Source organism: Lithobates pipiens, unplaced genomic scaffold (genome assembly GCF_037356315.1).
Source record: "Lithobates pipiens isolate NorthernLeopardFrog02 unplaced genomic scaffold, aLitPip1_a1.2 Scaffold_8, whole genome shotgun sequence".
Taxonomy (NCBI): domain Eukaryota; kingdom Metazoa; phylum Chordata; class Amphibia; order Anura; family Ranidae; genus Lithobates; species Lithobates pipiens.
Genome location: NW_027507903.1, coordinates 47639686 through 47655927, shown reverse-complemented (window position 1 = coordinate 47655927; position 16242 = coordinate 47639686). Strand labels below are relative to the sequence as shown.

Sequence of the window (16242 nt, the reverse complement as noted above, 5' to 3'; positions counted from 1 at the left end):
CACTGTTGTGCACTGGCAGGTGACACAGGTGGGCACAGATGAGCTGGCGGGAAAATAGCCCATTATTGGCTCTGTTTACATCACCTGATCAGCTGTCATTGGCTAACAGCTGATCATGTGGTAAGGTGTCGGGATCGACCCTTTACTCCAATATGTGATCAGCCTTGTCGTGCGCGCCCTGCAGGGGCACAGGAGGCACCCAGGCCATTTGGGCACAGGAGGACATCTATTGACATACTCCCGGCAAAGTAGGTCCGCGCTGTGGCCGTCATTCGACTATATGAACAAACAGATGGTACGGCAGGGCTGCGTGCATCAGTTGTGCCACATCCAAAGAAAATAGTTACTAAAAAAAAAATTTAAAAATAAAAAAAGGATCCCTTAGGGGTGGATTTTGAAGGCACGTACAACTTACTTAGAAAATAATACAAAAACATTTTATTTCATAGAACAAATAGAAAAATAGTATACAATATACAAGTAAAAACTAACTCTGAGTACAGTTATAAAGACAGTGTTGATAACAATATACACCACTTAATTATATAGTATAGTCCATGTAGGTATAATCACCCTACGCGTTTCGGAGCTTAGTAAAGCATATCCTTCTTCAGGGGTGTAGATACAACATTTACATGGAATCTAACGGATAACAGGGAGCACAATGTTAGAGCCAAATGATAACTCCACCGGTGCACAGGTATACATAAGGCGGTTGATTACAAAGACAGAAGGTTTATAGGTAGTACTTACAATACTTGTGGTTCGACTATATCGCGGATCTGAAGAAGTTAAAGTAACACAGGGCCATATTGCAAAAAATGGCCTGGTTATGAAGGAGTGTAAATCTTCCAAAGGTCAAGAGATTACATGTTTTTTTTCTTTTTTTAATGCAAACAGTATAGTATAATGCAACAGTAAACAGTAAGTACCTGAATTTGACCTGGTATCAGCCTCTTACCATCCCTGTGCAGTAGAACTTAGACTGGGAGAGGCATAAAAGGCAGAAGGAAAAAAAGCCCAACAATTCATGTACTGACAAGGAGCATGCTGATAGGAGGGATAGACAGAGTGACAGATGAGCTCATCACTGCACTGCTTCTCCTTTCACTGTTGAGTCACAGGCTGGGGGTGGGTCCAGGACGGACATGTTGGCCATCAGACTGAGGGCATCTTGTGGTGATAAAGAAGTACTGCAGGGGAAATAGAAACAAAAAAGTCATGGCAGAAAAAAGACGAAATGGTCCAACGAGTCTGCTCGTTTTTTTTTTTTAACTTATACGTTTGTTTTTTTAACTTTTTTTTTAACTTGAATATAGATCTATGTTTGTCCCAAGCATGTTTGAAGCTATTTACTGCTGACTGTCTCACTACCTCTATTGGTAGTTTATTCCAAGTATTAACTACCCTTTTAGTAAAATAATACTTCCTGAGATTAGTTTTTAACTCTCCTCCTGTTAGTTTGAGGTGACTGTGTTCTTGATCTTGGATTCATATTGAAAATATCTGGACTCTGGATTCAAAGTTTTTGTTGTATGTTTTTAATGGTTAATCATATTTGTCTTGTCTGGGGTTCCTCTTTAAAGTGCCAGTTCATATTTTCCGTTCTAGCAGTTTATTTTGCTTATTAGGATACATAGAAGACTCTGCACAGCTGCTCGCGGGTCCCTGTGGGTGTAACTGATATTCATTTGCATGTTATTTAGTTTTTTTTTCTTTTGCCGAACCCCTGAAGACTTTTAACAGACACTCTTTTTTTTTTTTTTGTTACCTGGAGCAAATCTCCCAAAATTTGCAGCATCAGGACCAGCAAGACTTTGGAATCCCTTCTGTTGCTATGGAGAGCAAGTCTCCTTTTACTGATGGAAGGCTGTATTGCACTTACAGTACCTCCGTCTCTCCCAGAGGAATAATTATCAAGGGCTGGCAGCCTGCGAGTGGAAACAAACCATCAATTACATCACCAAGCCAGATCCATTTTAAAATGCAGTTATTGAATTAAAAGGCGTACACATACAAACACACAAAACTTCTTTGCTGGTGCCTGCTGTATCAGTTCCACAGAAAGTACATATAGCCATAGAAACTGGATTAGTTTAAAATTTAAATGGAGGGCCCGGGGCGGAATTGAGGTCCCCACAGTGACTCAATTTGTGCAAAACACTTTGCTGTTCAGCTCAGTACCCCAGAGGAGCCGGAAAAGCAGCTGTACTCAGCTCATATGCAGATGCTGGGAAGAATTTTCTCCTTATAAAAGGCTTTTTTTTTTTTTTTTAAGCTTTTTTTTTTTTTTTTTTAATATGCTTCAAAACTGTGTCGTGTAATCGAGGTCAGTGCTTTGTCTTTTTCCTTAAAAACATTTTCGGAGAAAGTTGGCAGCAAGACGGCTAATGAAAACATAAGTTACATAGAGGAAGTTTCAGGCAGCGAGGAAGATAACGAGAGGCGATCCTCATCCCGAGACGAGAGGCGATGGACGATATTTATAAGGTACGGCCCATAATGAAGTCGCCTATGATTGAGTCATCTTTCAAGGATGCCATTCTTTGTAAACCATCTTACCGGGGCATTTATAGTATGCACTTTTTTATAGATTTAGATTTATATTATTTATTATATTACACTATATTTATTAGTATTACATTATATTATTTATTATACTAAATTATATTTATTAGTATTACATTATATTTAACAGTATTACATTATATTTATATTATTTATTATATTCGTATTACATTATATTTATTATTATATTACATTATATTTATTAATATTACATTATATTTAATAGTATCACATTATATTTATGTTATTTATTTATTATATTACATTATACATAGTTAGTAAGGTTGAATAAAGACATCAGTCCATGCAGTTCAACCTGAGTGAGTGTCTACAATTGTCCCTATCACTTTACATTGCACACTCACATTGGTCCCTACCCTCAAGGAGCCACAATCCAAGATCCCCAGTTGTATACTAGGGCCAATTTTAGACAGAAGCCAATTAACCTACCTGCATGTCTTTGGAGTGTGGGAGGAAACCGGAGTACCCGGAGGAAACCCACGCAGGCACAGGGAGAACATGCAAACTCCAGGCAGGTAGTGTCATGGTTGGGATTTGAACCAGTGACCTTTTTTACTGCTAGGCGAGAGTGCTATGCACTACACCACTGTGCCGCCCTAATATATTATTATATTAGTATTACATTATATTTATTATTATATTACATCATATTTATTAATATTACATTATATTTAATAGTATTACATTATATTTATTATATTACTAATATATTGTAATAAAATGTATTACATTATATTTATTATATTACATTATATTTGTTAGTATTACATTATATTTAATAGTATTACCTTATAGTTATATTATTTATTATATTACATTATATTAGTATTACATTATATTTATTATTTTACATTATATTTGTTAGCATTACATTATATTTAATAGTATTGCCTTATAGTTATATTATTTATTATATTACTATTAAATATAATGTAATACTAATGTATTACATTATATTAATATTATTTATTATATTACATTATATTAATTAGTATTTCATTATTCTTTTTTTTTTTTTTCTTTCTTTCTTTATATACTTATAAAATTCCCAGAAACCACTTCAGCTAATTAAGAGAAAATGTAAGTGGAAAATGAATCTGAAATGCAGTTGAAGTTGTATTTGAAAATGTATGTGAAGCCACGCCAAACACTACTGTGAAGTGCAGCCCCCACTCTCCTCTATCTGAGCACTCAAACTGGGACATAGAAATAGCATTTAATACATGTTCTGTGATTGAGTCATTTTTATTTTTTTTTTAACTGCAAGGATATCATTCTTTATAAACCGCCTTGCAGGGACTTTTATGCATTTATATTTAGCATTTTTTTTAATTTATTTTTTTAGGAGAAAATGAAAAACAGGATTAAACCTAAATGTAAAGCAGTATTAAAATGTAAAGCAATATTAAAATGTAAAGCAGTATTAAACCGAAATGTAAAGCAGTATTAAAATGTAATGCAATATTAAAATGTAAAGTCGTATTAAACCTAAATGTAAAGAAGTATTAAAAAAAATTGTAATACCCAAAAAAGCAGTACCCAAATATTGCAGCTTACTAATCTTTAAATGTGGTAGCTGAATTATTATTATTATTTTTTTTAGACTCCCCCCCCCCCCCCTTTTATTTTCACCTTGTGATCCGGCCAGTAAGTCTGTTGTTTTTCAACAGAACAAGCTGTTCTGCAGATGTAGTATATTTTTTGGGTTGAGAGAAACCATTTACTGCTGACAGTGGTGTATAAAATTCCCCCCCCCCCCCGTCTTAAGCCCCATACACATGGGCCAAATGTTGAGCGACATCGGCCAGTTCAATTAAACCAGCAGACACAGTTGGCATGTGTGTATGGGTGTATGGGTGTATGAGTGTATGGGAGCGGGTCTGACAGAGGCTGGACGTTTGGCCGGTTTCTGTCAGACGTGCATGCTAGAAAACCAGCAGCCGACCGGCTTCCGATCAGCGCTCTCAGCCAATGGCCCCCCTGTTAGAACACAACAGCTCAGTAAGGGAGAACGTTGTACTAACATCGGATTGTTAGTACTGCGGCTCCAACCGGAGCTGACAGTTTTTGTTAAACACACTGGGTTGAATGGAAAAAAAACTCAGTGTGTACCAGGCATAAGATCGGCCATAGACAGTGCATATTCTTTTCTGGCAACCACGATTCCCCCCATCAACACAGGCAGTGCTGACAGGGGAATGGGAAATCCCTCTTGCCCAGACATTGTGTTCTCCCAGCAGGAGGGTGGGAGCGGGCGTGGGGAGCCGTCCCCATCAAGAGAAGACAGTGATAGCAGCTAGAGCATAGATAATCGCAGGTAAATCTGGCAGGCTGGTCATACCCAATTTGATTGATTGAATAACTTAGTACATTTAGCCTGTCCATACACGGTTCAAACGTTGGCTGGTTCCTGCTGAATTATCCGATATTTCATGGCCGGCCTTAGCATGTCTCCATTCTGGATGGAAGAGCAACAGAGACACAATTGGACAACAGTATTATCAATCTGGGGAGAGTGTAGTGTTAGATGTACTAGCAGATTTAAATGGATTTGACTTACAAATTTAAGCTGAACTCCAGCTTACATTTTTTCAGCAGTTACAGCAAGAGTATTTTTTCCTTTTGGGAAACCCTATAACTGCCACTTTGTCTGCACAACTTGATCTGGAAATTGAAAAATAACAGACTTACCAGCCAGATCACCAGGTAAATATAAAGGTGAAAAAAAGCCTAAAATAAGAAAAATAATGCAGACACCACATCCAAGAATTGGTAAGTTGCAATAAAATATATTTGGCTTTGAGATTAATACTGCTTTAACTATATGCCGGAGGAGTATAGGAGAAAGGAGAAGTCTGCGTTACATGGAATTGTAAATGTATGTGAAGCCATTGAAAAATACTACTGTGAAGTGCGGTCCCCACTCTTATCTATCTGAGCACTCAAACTGGGACATTGAAATAGCAATTAAAACGGACCTTCAGTCATTTTTTCATCTTTCCATCTATTAAATCTTCTGCCATTGTTGTTTTAACTTTGGATAGTAAAACTTTTTTTTTCTGCCAGTAAATACCTTATACAGCCCACTTTCTGTTTCTTGTCTGGTCATTCGCCTAGGCTTATGACATCATGCATAGCTTTCTCTCTCACTCTCATGAGAGTTTTCTAGAAAGGAAGGGCTATGAGTCATAAGAGGGCCAATAAGAGCTGCAGAGCTTGAGGTGTGCCTATGTGTGTCTGTGTAAATCCAGGAAGTGAACAGGCAGGGCTGGACTGGGACAGAAATTTGGCCCTGAACTTCATCCAGACTGGCCCACTTACATTTTGAGTGTCCCATCAGCACCCACTTACATCAGAGTGTCCCATCACCAGCCCCCTTACATCAGAGTGTCCCATCACTAGGGATGAGCTTCGTGTTCGAGTCGAACGTACGTTCGACTCGAACATTGGCTGTTCGTCCGTTCGGCGAAATCCGAACACTTGGTCCGTTCGCGTCAAAATTCGCGTGGCGCTCACGGCCCACAATGCACTGCGATGGCGCAGTGCATTGCTGGCTCATGATTGGCCAAGCATGCACTGTGACCCTGCATGCTTGGCCAATCGCAGCGCCAGCAGCGAGGAGAGCCATGATTGGCCACAGGCAGGATGCCTGTGGCCAATCATAGCTCAGGCTGTGTAGTGCACGCCCCACACTATATAAGGCCGCCATTGAGGCGGCCTCGTGTAGTATGTTGGCATCTGAAGCAGTGGGTGTTCTGTGTACCTTCAACACAGTACACACCGATCGTTTTTGGCTGATTTCCTATCTTGCTGTTGTGTAGTGGTTATTGTCTGTGCCCTGACCGCAGTATACACCACTATATTCACCTCACCTATATAGCTAGTGATCTATCTTTAATAATAGAGCTTGCAGTCAGTAGTGTTAGGAGATGCTGTCTGCGTGCTCTGTACCCAGTACATACCGCTATAATCCACCTACATAGCTGTTCTCTATTTGAGCCCAATTGCCATCTGCAGGAGTTATTGGAAGTTGTGTGTGCCTCCAGCACAGCACAGTATACATCTGTATATACCCCTTTATCTCTGGTGTTCTATAAAAAAGGCATCTGCAGGAGTTAGTGGGTGTTGTGTGCCTCCAGCACAATATAAACTACCCAACTGCTGTTTTACCCAACTCCCTTCAGGCCATTACCATGTCTGGAAGGCCAGCAAGGAGAGGCAGACAGGCGTGAGCCGATAAAAGAGGGCAAGCAGGCTCTGTGTCTAGAGACAACAGTGCTGGTCGTGGACGCGGTGCATTGTCATCAGCACGTGGCCATGGGACATGCTTGTCCTTCTTTTCGGCAGCTGGACATGTTGAACCGCAACATGCCAACGACTTGGTAGAGTGGATGACCAAGCCCTCTTCATCCTCCTCATCCTCTCTCACCCAGTCTCAGGGTAGTAGCAAAGCAGCTGCCAACGCATCGTCTTCCCTCCTCTCAATGTCATCATCAGTGACTCCTTCCCTAGACCCACCACGTCCTCCTGAGGAGTCTCCTGAACTCTTTGAGCACAGTGTTGGGTACATGCTCCAGGAGGATGCCCAGTGTTTTGTGGGCTCTGATGATGACACTCAGCTAGAGGAAGGCAGTAGCGTGAGCGCAGAGAGAGGGGATGCTCAAGAAGGACAGCAATCTGGCAGTCATGTTCCACAAGCTGCAGCATACTTCCAGGTTTGCTACAGCGATGAAGAGGGAGGGGATGATGAGGTCACTGACTCCACGTGGGTGCCTGGAAAGAGGGAGGAGGAGGAGGAGGAGGAGGCACATGTCCAACGAGGCAGGATGCCCTCCGGGGGCCAGCTTAGGGGCAGCACACCGACTGAATCACACCGCAGAGCTCCGCCTGTGCAGGGCGCTGCCTCTGCGCGTTATTCTAAAAGTTCTTTGGTGTGGGCCTTTTTTGAGACGAGTGCATCAGATCGCACCGCTGCTATTTGCAACATATGTCTCAAGCGTATCTCACGTGGCCAAAACATCAGCCGCTTGGGCACCACATGCTTGACCAGACATATGTTGACCTGCCATGCAGCTCGTTGGCAAGCGTACCTCAAAGACCCACACCAAAGAACAAAGCGGACCTCTCCTTGCTCCTCATCAGCTGGCATCTCCAACCCCACTAGACCTTCAGTCCTCTCTGAAACCTGCTCTGAGAGGAATGAAGGTGTAGAATTAGGTGTGTCACAGCCAAGTGCTTCCGGGAACTCTGCTAGTGGTACACCCACGTCCGATTATAGCAGGCAAATGTCCCTGCCCCAGCTGCTGGACCGGCGGAAGAAGTTTACTCCCAGCCATCCACATGCCCAGCGGTTGAATGCTAGCTTGGCTAAATTGCTAGCACTTCAACTGCTGCCTTTTCAGTTATTAGACTCGGCCCCCTTCCGTGAGTTTGTACAATGTGCGGTTCCTCAGTGGCAGGTCCCCAAACGCCACTTTTTCTCACGGAAGGCGATTCCGGCTTTCTACCGGCATGTGGAAGGCAATGTCCTTGCCTCGCTGGACAGGGCGGTCAGCGGTAAGGTGCATATTACCGCTGACTCATGGTCCAGCAGGCATGGACAGGGACGTTACCTGTCTTTCACGGCCCATTGGGTCACTCTTCTGGCTGCTGGGAAGGATGCAGGACAAGGTGCAGTAGTGTTGGAGGTTGTTCCGCCACCACGCCTCCAAAATGCTACTATTGGTTGTGACACACCTCTCTCCTCCACCCCCTCCTCTTCTTCTTCCTCCATGGCCTCTTCCAGTGCTCTGTCCTCAGAACCAGCGGTGCTCCGTAGGCGTTCCAGGGGCTACGCAAGTACGCAGGCAAAACGATGCCATGCCGTGCTTGTGCTGGTTTGTTTGGGGGACAGGAGCCACACTGGGGCGGATGTTTTCTCAGCTCTGCAGGGGCAGGCCGAGAGGTGGTTGACGCCACGCCAGCTTAAGCCAGGAATGGTGGTTTGCGACAATGGCACCAACCTCCTCTCCGCCCTCCGACAGGGACAACTGACCCATGTGCCCTGTGTAGCTCACGTCCTTAACCTGGTGGTGCAGCGGTTCTTGGGCAGGTACCCCGGCTTACAGGATGTCCTGAAGCAGGCCAGGAAAGTCTGTGTGCATTTCCGCCGATCATTTAATGCCTGTGCTCGGCTGGCTGAGCTCCAAAAGGAGTTGAACCTGCCCAAGAACCGCCTTATATGTGACATGCCCACCAGATGGAACTCAACATTGGCCATGCTGCAGCGGCTGCACACGCAGCAGAGGGCCATCAATGAGTACCTGTGCGACTACGGCACCAGGACAGGGTCAGGGGAGCTTGGTTTTTTCTCACCACGCCAGTGGGGCATGATCAGGGATGCATGCACTGTCCTGTCACCATTTGAGGAGGCCACAAGGATGGTGAGCAGTGACAGTGCATGCATCAGTGACACTGTACCTCTTGTCCACCTCTTGGAGCATACGCTGCGTGGAATAATGGACAGGGCACTTGAGGCAGAACAGAGGCAGGAAGAGGAGGACTTCCTTGCCTCTCAAGGCCCCCTTTATCCAGACAGTGTTCCTGCTGTGCCACCCATCACACAGGAAGAGGATGAGGAGGAGGAAGAGGAGGAGGAGGATGATTGTGTCAGCATGGAGGTGGAGGCTGGCACTCAGCATCAGCATCAGCATCAGCAGCAGCAGTCTTATAGGGATGATTTACAGTCCCAAGAAACACGTGGACTTGTACGTGGCTGGGAGGAGGTAGCTGCGGATCATGTTGTCCTTAGTGACCCAGAGGACTCTGGACCGAATGCCTCAGCTAACCTACGCTGCATGGCCTCCCTGATCCTGCAAAGCCTGCGGAAGGATCCTCATATTCTTCGGATCAAGGAGAGGGACCATTACTGGCTGGCCACTCTCCTTGATCCACGGTACAAGGGTAAGGTTGCCGACCTTATCTTGCCATCGCAGAGGGAGCAGAGGATGAGACATCTCCGGGAGGCCTTGCAGAAAGGTCTGTGCAACGCGTTCCCAGAGACTGGGAGGTTACAAACTCCTGGTCCTGGACAACGTGTTGCTGAGGCATCGGTCAGAAGGAGCGGTGGAGAAGGTGGCCGTCTGACTGATGCTTTCAGACAATTTTTTAGTCCGCAGCCCCAAGGTATGATTGGTTCCAGCACCCATCGCCAGCGTCTGATTTACATGGTGCAGGAATACCTAGGGGCAAGGTCAGACTTGGACACCTTTCCCACCGAAAATCCTCTGGCTTACTGGGTCTTGAGGATGGATCACTGGCCAGAGCTTGCACAGTATGCAATTGAGCTACTGGCCTGTCCTGCATCCAGCGTTCTTTCGGAACGCACCTTCAGTGCTGCTGGTGGCTTTGTTACCGATCACAGGGTGCGCCTGTCCACCGAATCAGTTGATCGACTGACCTTCATCAAGATGAATCAGTCTTGGATCACCCACAGCTACGTAGCACCTGAAGCTGATGTAACCGAATAATTTTTTTTTAAATACCACATCCCTTCAAGACTGCCTATGCTGATGCTGAGTGACTGTCCTGTTATGTTGATTGTCTATCCTCTTCCTCCTCCGCTGATATGTTGGAAGAACATTTTTGGTTCTGGGTGATGCCAGCAGCCCAATTTTTCTGCCCCTGTTTAACAGGGGCGTTTAATTACAATTTTTGATGCAATGCTTTGCAGCAGGGCTAATTCCTGCAATAAAACTAGAGTATATGGCAGAGGTTGCAGTGTGGTGGCACCAGCACCAGTGCCTAAGGCCCAATTTTTCTGCCCCTGTTTAACAGGGGCGTTTAATTACAATTTTTGATGCAATGCTTTGCAGCAGGGCTAATTCCTGCAATAAAACTAGAGTATATGGCAGAGGTTGCAGTGTGGTGGCACCAGCACCAGTGCCTAAGGCCCAATTTTTCTGCCCCTGTTTAACAGGGGCGTTTAAGTACAATTTTTGATGCAATGCTTTGCAGCAGGGCTAATTCCTGCAATAAAACTCGAGTATATGGCAGAGGTTGCAGTGTGGTGGCACCAGCACCAGTGCCTAAGGCCCAATTTTTCTGCCCCTGTTTAACAGGGGCGTTTAATTACAATTTTTGATGCAATGCTTTGCAGTAGGGCTAATTCCTGCAATAAAACTAGAGTATATGGCAGAGGTTGCAGTGTGGTGGCACCAGCACCAGTGCCTAAGGCCCAATTTTTCTGCCCCTGTTTAACAGGGGCGTTTAAGTACAATTTTTTAAAGCAATGCTTTGCAGCAGGGCTAATTCCAGCAAAAAAACTAGAGTATATGGAAGAGGTTGCAGTGTGGTGGCACCAGCAGCAGTGCCTAAGGCCAAATTTTTCTGCCCCTGTTTAACAGGGACATGTAATTACAATTCTTGATATAATATTTCACAGGAGGGCCCCTTCCTGTGCCCACCCAGAGTAACTGTGAGGACTTATAGTGTTGTGGCACCGGCACCACAACCACCAAAGGTCAATTTTTCTACCACTGTTCAACAATGGCATGTAATTACAATTCTTGATATAATCTTTCACAGCAGGGCGCTCCAGCGCCCACCAAGAGTCACTTTGAGGGCTTACAATGTTGTGGCAAAACCAACACCTTGTTCCGCCATTTCTGCAGAGCATATAGGGCAGGCCCCTACTTTCAAACATCCAACTTACAAACATCTCCTACTTGCAAACGCAAGGAGACAGCAGCAAGTGAGATGAAAAAAGATGGACGACAAAACAAATTATACAGGGGTGATAACCCTTCCCTATGTTTTCCAAAAAGCTTAAAAATAGTTTTTTTGAATGGAGCTACACTTTAAAAATGTACCAGTTGAAAATTACAAACAGATTCAATTTAACACAACAAACCTACACAGTCCCTGTCTTGTTTGCACCGCCTGTATACTGCTGTTCTGAGTATATAGGGCCTGGGGGCCACACGCATTTCCTTTTTTTAATATGGGTACGGGGTTCCCCTTAATATGCGTACAAGACCCAAATAGGCTGGTAATGGGCAGGGAGGGCTACCCATGCCATTTTTCTCAATGATTTTCAACCATATTGCAGGAACCAGATATAACATTAAAACCGCAAGCAGTTTTAAATGGTGTTATTTCCGTTTAATGTCATTTTGTGCAGGGACTGTTCTAAACACGGGAAACACGTGGCACTTCACAGGCATACTACAGACACCCCACAGGCACCATATTTAAAGGAATATTTCACTTTTTTTTTTCACTTTAATCGTCATTATAATCAGTGCTCCCGCAAAAACGGCAGTTTTTAAAACTTTTTTTTGCATTGACCCATGTCCCCTGGGGCAGGAGCCAGGTCTCCAAACCCTTTTTAGGACAGTATCTTGCATATTAGCCGTTAAAATTAGCACTTTCCATTTCGAACGTTCGAGTCCCATAGACTTCAATGGGGTTCTAACGTTCGTAACGAACGTGGGGTCCGTTCGAAAGTTCTGGTGCGAACCGAACCGGGGGGTGTTTGGCTCATCCCTACCCATCACCAGCCCCCTTACATCAGAGTGTCCCATCAGCACCCCCCTTACATCAGAGTGTCCCATCAGCACCCCCCTTACATCAGAGTGTCCCATCAGCACCCCCTTACATCAGAGTGTCCCATCACCAGCCCCCTTACATCAGAGTGTCCCATCACCAGCCCCCTTACATCAGAGTGTCCCATCACCAGCCCCCTTACATCAGAGTGTCCCATCACCAGCCCCCTTACATCAGAGTGTCCCATCAGCAACCCCTTACATCAGAGTGTCCCATCAGCAACCCCTTACATCAGAGTGTCCCATCACCAGCTCCCTTACATCAGAGTGTCCCATCAGCACCCCCCTTACATAAGAATGTCCCATCAGCACCCCCCTTACATCAGAGTGTCCCATCCGCACCCCCTTACATCAGAGTGTCCCATCAGCACCCCCCTTACATCAGAGTGTCCCATCACCAGCTCCCTTACATCAGAGTGTCCCATCACCAGCCCCCTTACATCAGAGTGTCCCATCACCAGCCCCCTTACATCAGAGTGTCCCATCAGCACCCCCCTTACATCAGAGTGTCCCATCAGCACCCCCCTTACATCAGAGTGTCCCATCACCAGCCCCCTTACATCAGAGTGTCCCATCACCAGCCCCCTTACATCAGAGTGTCCCATCAGCACCCCCCTTACATCAGAGTGTCCCATCAGCACCCCCTTACATCAGAGTGTCCCATCAGCACCCCCTTAGATCAGAGTGTCCCATCAGCTCCCCCCTTACATCAGAGTGTCCCATCACCAGCCCCCTTACATCAGAGTGTCCCATCACCAGCCCCCTTACATCAGAGTGTCCCATCAGCACCCCCCTTACATCAGAGTGTCCCATCAGCACCCCCCTTACATCAGAGTGTCCCATCAGCACCCCCCTTACATCAGAGTGTCCCATCAGCACCCCCTTACATCAGAGTGTCCCATCAGCACCCCCTTACATCAGAGTGTCCCATCAGCACCCCCTTACATCAGAGTGTCCCATCAGCACCACCTTACATCAGAGTGTCCCATCACCAGCCCTCTTACATCAGAGTGTCCCATCACCAACCCTCTTACATCAGAGTGGCCCACTGAGCCATCGGCCCACCGGGAAACTCCCGGTAGTCCCGATGGCCAGTACATGCCTGGGCAGCAGCTTCAACTTCAAAATGGCTACAGCCAGACTCAGTGGAGGGAGGTTTCTGCAGCATATTTGGCAAATAATCAGAATAAGTTTATATAAAATAATATATATAAATATAATATACAAAGTGGTTGGAAGGAAGCTACAGAATGGCAAAGATGATTTTTATTAAAAAATTGTGTAATTATGTGAGCAGACTGTAGTTCCTCTTTTATACATGTTACCGTATGTGATATTGAGTCCTATTTTTTGCCCTACAAGGATATCACTCAATCATTTGAATCCGTTTTTCTATTAGAACATTCAACCTGATATATATATATATATATATATATCATTCAATACATTGACAGTAGGCTTACCTCATCCTCATTAAGGGTACAGTCAAAATCCACCCATTATTTGCCTACACCCAATCGTAAAGCCTAATTGGACTTTCCGATTAAATCTGCTAAATACATTCCAGGTGTGTCAAAGTAAAACATTTGCAATGCCCCACAGATTGTTTATTTTTCTAAAACAGCCACAGCCAGAGTAGAAAAGCCTGTCCCCTGTTCGAGTCGAACGTAAGTTAGACTCGAAACATCGGGTGTTCGCCGAATAGTGAACAATTTGGAGTGTTCGCGGCAAATTCGAAAGCCGCGGAACACCCTTTAAAAGTCTATGGGAGAAATCAAAAGTGCTAATTTTAAAGGCTTATATGCATGCTATTGTCATAAAAAGGGTGCAAAAAAATGTTTTTAAGTATGGCCGTTTTTTTGTTGCAGGGGATGCTGAAAATTCGATTTGTATTTTAGTGCAGACTTCCGGGAAAATCAGTGAGCCAATCACACAAGCAGGAAATTACATTTCTGGGGGGCGTTCTGTATACCATCTGTGTACAGAATGCCTCCAGGTAGCCATATTGCATTGCATTTTAGAGAAAATTGCAGCGCTGCAGATTGAAAAGGAAAGGTAGTTTTTTAATAACAATAAATTACAATATGACTTGTGTCGCTATTGTATACACTAGATTTTCTTTTTTTGATAATTTTTTCCCGCAAAAGTGGAGTTACCCTTTAACTTCTGTCTGTGTTTCTGTTAGAGAGATTGTCCCTCACTTCCTGTCCTGATAACCTATTTACCAGCCAGGAAGTAAAGGAATCTTTCCATCAGTGCTTCCAAGGACAGTAAAACCTGTCAGGAGTTCTGATTCTTCCCCCACTCTATGCAAAACTAAAAAAAGGGGCTAAAGATCCATTTTAACATGTTGTAACTTAGCAGCCCTTAGAGGTGACGACTTCATTAGTTGTCCCTTTTTAAGGCTTTTTACCTTTATTTTATTGTGGATAAAAACATCAAACTACTCACATTAGGATCGTTGAAAACACGCATATATGCATGGAAAGAGTCCTGGGAATCAATCCAACAAGCCTCTTGGTGTTGACAGGTATGGTGACATCATGAGCATAGACTCCTACGCGTTTCATCAGAATTGACACGCCCTGATTACATCAATTCTGACAAAATGCGTAAGATGAAGTCTACACTCATGACGTCACCATGCCTGCTGACCCCACGAGGCTGTCAGATTGATTCTCTGAACTGTTTCCATGCTAATATACTTGTTTTCACCTATCATAATGTGAGTAGTTTGATGTTTTCATCTACAATAAATCTTACATATATTATCACACTATGGGAATGTCTTTTACTCTTTGCCCATGTTATGTTGGATTGAGTGACTATTATTCCCTATGAGAGAGTATAAATATCAGAAGGAAGCCAGTATCCAGGGGTCTTCATACTGAGGGATATCCTGCTATACTTACGCTTGTGACTCTTATAATTTAGAGTCCACTCCCTCTGGTAAGCAGCCATTTTAAATACAAGGTGGAGCAGCACTGCAGTAATTCACCCATTGCTACATTAATCATATCCACGGTTGTCATGCATAATTGGAGTGACATATCCCGACATGTTTCGCCTTCTGAGGCTTCCTCGGGGGGGGGGAGTTTTCAGAACTTCTTTGAATCTTCACTTAAGGACTCCCCATTGGACTGGTACCATTTGGGTGTTGTTCCTGTCTTTACTTGATGTGCATACACAATTTTTTTGATCGCTTGTTTCTTTACGGCGCAGCAAATTTTTATTACCTTTCCCCTTTACTTTCACCTGGCAATCCAGTCAGTAACAGTTTCTATCCTATGATGGTTATGCTCATTCCTCCACTGTATCTGTGGAGGGATCCATGGTTGTCACCCAGGCAGTTCTCCTAATTAGGACTACAAAGAGGTCTTCCTGCATTCATTCCCATGGCATAGGGAGGAGAAATTTGAAGTTTACAGACGATGACTTATAACAGAGATAAGATTTTGCTTTAGGCCGGCTTGTTGGAATTTACCAGGACATTGCATTTCTGGCAGATCAACAGGTATTTTATGTGTTTGCCTGAAAAAGAAAACGAATGTAACCATCACATCTTAGGAGTGGTAAGCAGCCAGCTGCAATATATTTCATTTCCGTTCTTGGATTTAGAAACGCTTTAAGCTTTGATAGGTGCCAGACATATGGATATACAACTTTCTTACGTGAAATTTACTTTTACACTGGGGACCAACTACACACATAGACTGAAAGATGATGATGAAAATCTACTCTGATATCTTGCATCAGTTCTGCAGCACATGCACCATCTAAACAAAATAACTTTGTTGGTAGGCATCGTCACAAACTGCCAAGTCAAGCAATTAACAAATAAATACTGCCAACTATTAAAGCCCAAATGTACTTTCAGTTTAAATCAACAAAATACTTTCCAAGTTCATCAAAACAACATGCAAAGTCTTACATCTCATTTTCTTTATAGCACAGCCACAGCCTGAGTAGGAAGGCCTGTTCCCTGCCAGCAGGCTGCAGAGAGGGATCCTCTCTCTGTCTCTGTGGAACCAATCGTCTCTCTGATGAGGACTCGCACACTGCCTGTGGT

General features: G+C 44.1%; 1 protein-coding gene across 1 annotated transcript in view; it reads left to right on the top strand.

Moving 5' to 3' along the window:
* Positions 1-2279: 2279 nt before the first annotated feature.
* The window catches only part of LOC143961582 (protein shisa-like-1a), a 71736-nt gene continuing 57773 nt past the window's right edge, over positions 2280-16242 (top strand). The window contains exon 1 of the mRNA XM_077470892.1: positions 2280-2490. The gene's annotated coding sequence lies outside the window, so the exon portion shown is untranslated. The remainder of the gene's footprint in view (positions 2491-16242) is intronic.